A 5,038-nucleotide genomic window follows, 5' to 3' on the forward strand; every position below is an offset into this window, starting at 1 on the left:
GTTCAGTCACACTACAAGGGGACTAACTCAGTCACACTACAAGTGGACTAACTCATTCACACGACAAGTGGACTAATTCAGTCACATTACACGTGGACTAACTCAGTCACATTACACGTGGACTAGCTCAGTCCCACTACAAGTGGACTAACTCAGTCACACAACAAGAGGACTAAAGTAACTCAGTCACAATACAAGTAGACTAATTCAGTCACTCTACAAGTCGATTAGCTCAGTCACACTACAAGTCAAATCAAAGCTTCATTTATATTGCACATTTCAGACATGGAATGCAACACAATGTGCTTTACAGGAAAAACAAACAAAAAAACAATGAAAATAAAGCTGAAATATTTGCTACACAACAAACACAAGATTAAAAAAACTAAAGAATGACAGAAACTGAACAACTAAAAAGCACCCTAAGGAAAATCAAAGCTAAAAAGATGTTTTAAGATCAAATCAAATCAAATTTTATTTATATAGCCCTACGTACATCAGCTGATATCTCAAAGTGCTGTACAGAAACCCAGCCTAAAACCCCAAACAGCAAGCAATGCAGGTGTAGAAGCACAGTGGCTAGGAAAAACTCCCTAGAAAGGCCAAAACCTAGGAAGAAACCTAGAGAGGAACCAGGCTATGTGGGGTGGCCAGTCCTCTTCTGGCTGTGCCGGGTGGAGATTATAACAGAACATGGCCAAGATGTTCAAATGTTCATAAATGACCAGCATGGTCAAATAATAGTAAGGCAGAACAGTTGAAACTGGAGCAGCAGCACAGTCAGGTGGACTGGGGACAGCAAGGAGTCATCATGTTAGGTCGTCCTGGGGCACGGTCCTTGGGCTCAGGTCCTCCGAGAGAGAGAAAGAAAGAGAGAATTAGAGAGAGCATATGTGGGGTGGCCAGTCCTCTTCTGGCTGTGCCGGGTGGAGATTATAACAGAACATGGCCAAGATGTTCAAATGTTCATAAATGACCAGCATGGTCAAATAATAGTAAGGCAGAACAGTTGAAACTGGAGCAGCAGCATGGCCAGGTGGACTGGGGACAGCAAGGAGTCATCATGTCAGGTAGTCCTGGGGCATGGTCCTAGGGCTCAGGTCAGTTGAAACTGGAGCAGCAGCATGGCCAGGTGGACTGGGGACAGCAAGGAGCCATCATGTCAGGTAGTCCTGGGGCATGGTCCTAAGGCTCAGGTCCTCCGAGAGAGAGAAAGAAAGAAGGAGAGAATTAGAGAACGCACACTTAGATTCACACAGGACACTGAATAGGACAGGAGAAGTACTCCAGATATAACAAACTGACCCTAGCCCCCGACACAAACTACTGCAGCATAAATACTGGAGGCTGAGACAGGAGGGGTCAGGAGACACTGTGGCCCCATCCGAGGACACCCCGGACAGGGCCAAACAGGAAGGATATAACCCCACCCACTTTGCCAAAGCACAGCCCCCACACCACTAGAAGGATATCTTCAACCACCAACTTACCATCCTGAGACAAGGCTGAGTATAGCCCACAAAGATCTCCGCCACGGCACAACCCAAGGGGGGCGCCAACCCAGACAGGATGACCACAACAGTGAATCAACCCACTGAGGTGACGCACCCCCTGCAGGGACGGCATGAGAGAGCCCCAGTAAGCCAGTGACTCAGCCCCTGTAATAGGGTTAGAGGCAGAGAATCCCAGTGGAAAGAGGGGAACTGGCCAGGCAGAGACAGCAAGGGCGGTTCGTTGCTCCAGAGCCTTTCCGTTCACCTTTCCCACTCCTGGGCCAGACTACACTCAATCATATGACCCACTGAAGAGATAAGTCTTCAGTAAAGACTTAAAGGTTGAGACCGAGTTTGCGTCTCTGACATGGGTAGGCAGACCGTTCCATAAAAATGGAGCTCTATAGGAGAAAGCCCTGCCTCCAGCTGTTTGCTTAGAAATTCTAGGGACAATTAGGAGGCCTGCATCTTGTGACCGTAGCGTACGTGTAGGTATGTACGGCAGGACCAAATCAGAGAGATAGGTAGGAGCAAGCCCATGTAATGCTTTGTAGGTTAGCAGTAAAACCTTGAAATCAGCCCTTGCTTTGACAGGAAGCCAGTGTAGAGAGGCTAGCACTGGAGTAATATGATCAATTTTTTTGGTTCTAGTCAGGATTCTAGCAGCCGTATTTAGCACTAACTGAAGTGTATTTAGTGCTTTATCCGGGTAGCCGGAAAGTAGAGCATTGCAGTAGTCTAACCTAGAAGTGACAAAAGCATGGATTAATTTTCCTGCATCATTTTTGGACAGAAAGTTTCTGATTTTTGCAATATTACGTAGATGGAAAAAAGCTGTCCTCGAAATGGTCTTGATATGTTCTTCAAAAGAGAGATCAGGGTCCAGAGTAACGCAGAGGTCCTTCACAGTTTTATTTGAGACGACTGTACAACCATTAAGATTAATTGTCAGATTCAACAGAAGATCTCTTTGTTTCTTGGGACCTAGAACAAGCATCTCTGTTTTGTCCGAGTTTAATAGTAGTTTAATAGTAGAACGTTTGCAGCCATCCACTTCCTTATGTCTGAAACACATGCTTCTAGCGAGGGCAATTTTGGGGCTTCACCATGTTTCATTGAAATGTACAGCTGTGTGTCATCCGCATAGCAGTGAAAGTTAACATTATGTTTTCGAATAACATCCCCAAGAGGTAAAATGTATAGTGAAAACAATATGAAAACAAGATCTCTTTTAAATATTTTCACAGATTCAGCCCCCCTCAGGGTATTTGGCAGGCTATTCCAGAGGCTGGGGGCAGAATAACTAAAGGCTGCCTCTCTATGCCTCTTGGTCGTAGGCTTTGGGATAGTTAAAAGCAGTGGAGGCGGCTGAGGTATGGATGGCTCATAATAATGGCTGGAACGGAGTGAATGGAAAGGCATCAAACACAATGGAAACCATTTGTTTGATGTATTTGATACCAACCTCCTGTGGTTAAAATGCCAGTGCCAGAGGACCTGAGGGACCTACTGGGTACATAATGTAAAAGCACGTCTGACATGTAGTGGGATGCACAATCGTGGATTGATTTAAAAACCAATAGAAGAATCTTAAAATGAATTCTAAAACTCACAGGCAGCCAGTGCAGAGACATTAAAACCGGTGTAACGTGCACTCTGTCTGGTCTTGCAGTACATGTGCTGCAGCATACTGTATGTTTTGCAGTTGACGAATGGATTTCTTGGGTAGACCAGACAGGAGAGCGTTACAATAGTCAAACTTACCTGTAATAAAAGCATGGAGGAATGTCTCTGTATCAGCCTGAGAGAGAAATGGCCGCACCGTGGCAATGTTCCTCAGGTGGTAAAAATATAATTTTGGTCACATTCCGATTGTGTGAGTCAATATTTTGTTCAGAATCAAAAATAACACCTAGGTGTTATACCGGTTGTTTTACCTTTATTGCCCACAAATTAAAATGTGTGGCTAGATTCTCCCTATGAGCTTTGGCTCCAACAATAAGTACCTCGGTCTTGTCTTGATTTAGCTTGAGAAAGTTGTGAACCATCCAAGTATTTAAAACCTGTTGAGGCGATGGGTTCCCCTACGGGAACGACCCCCCCCCCCGTTCAGCTGAAAAGGTGGAGCAGGGAATGCAAAAATATTCTTTAGAAATATTTAACCTCCACACATTAACAAGTCCAATACCTCAAATGAAAGATAAACACCTTGTTCATCTACCCAGCGTGTCAGATTTTTAAAATGTTTTACACAACATATATTTACGCTAGACCACCACCAAACCAACGAAAAAACGTAGCCATTTTTTCCAGCAAAAGATAAAAATCACAAAAGCAGGATAAAAAAAAAATCAATCAATAACCTCTTGAAAATCTTCATCAGGTGACAGTCATATGACAAGTTACACAGTACATTTATGTTTTGTTTGTTTTACATTGACGCCATGTTCAGAAAATCCTCCAAAATATCCGGAGGAATTATAGAAAGCTACGCCAGATAACAGAAATACTCATCATAAACTTTGACTAAAGATACATGTTCTACATATGATTAAAGATACACTGGTTCTTAATGCAACCGCTGTGTCACATTTGTTTTTAACGTTTGTTTTTAACGGAAAAAGCCTAACATTGCAATAATCTGAGACGGCGCTCAGACGTAACAATATTTCTCCGCCATGTTGGAGTCAGCAGAAATACAAAATTACAACAGAAATATTCCCTTACCTTTGATGATCTTTCATCAGAATGTAGTGCAAGGAGTCCTAGTTCTACAATAAATAGTTTTGTTTCATAATGTTCAATTCTAGTGTCCAAGTAGCAGCATTTGCTACCACTTTTAGCTCACATGCCCAAAAAATGACTTCTGGTCCAGGATAACTTTGCATGAAATCTTCCAAAACTTCAAAAAGACATATTACAGGTCGAAGAAACTGGTCAAACTAAGTGCAGAATCAATCTTCAAGATGTTATAATCATATATATCCAATAGCATTCCAACCGGATCATTCGTTTTCATCTGGGGCTGATTGGAACAGCCGAAGCACTCAAAGACAAACGCGCCACAAAATTATTTTGCGACACCAACTATTTTCTTTCCCATTAGGTCAAAGTTCACAGCAAATGCTCCATTACACATTTTACTGAATGAGGACATCTAATGGAAGACGTAGGAAGTGTTTCCAGATCCATAACTTGTTGGGAAGGGAGGGGGCGATGACGTCAAAGTTAACCCAACGTTCAGGATTTCAAAACTTGTTTGGAAGATTGTCTGCCCTGTGAGTTCTGTTATACTCACAGACATAATTCAAACGGTTTTATAAACTTCAGAGTGTTTTCTATCCAATATTAATTATAATGTGCGTATATTAGCAATTTAGGACAGATTTTTGATGCAGTTCACTATAGGCACGCAATTCATCCAAAGTGAAAATACTGCCCCCTATCTGTAAGTGGTTGTTAACTAAGGCTATTTCTGTGCTGTGGTGGGCACGAAAACCACATTGGCATTTAAAAAAATACAGTTGGTACTTAAATCATTTCGC

General features: G+C 42.6%; 1 long non-coding RNA gene across 1 annotated transcript; it reads left to right on the forward strand.

Moving 5' to 3' along the window:
• The first annotated feature begins 497 nt into the window (after positions 1-497).
• On the forward strand, positions 498-1,315 carry LOC127907423 (uncharacterized). Its single transcript, XR_008064389.1, has 3 exons — positions 498-784; positions 1,037-1,100; positions 1,197-1,315. It is a non-coding gene; the product is annotated as an uncharacterized LOC127907423 (long non-coding RNA).
• The last annotated feature ends 3,723 nt before the right edge of the window (positions 1,316-5,038 follow it).

The sequence above is a fragment of the Oncorhynchus keta genome, chromosome 14 (genome assembly GCF_023373465.1).
Source record: "Oncorhynchus keta strain PuntledgeMale-10-30-2019 chromosome 14, Oket_V2, whole genome shotgun sequence".
Taxonomy (NCBI): Eukaryota; Metazoa; Chordata; class Actinopteri; order Salmoniformes; family Salmonidae; genus Oncorhynchus; species Oncorhynchus keta.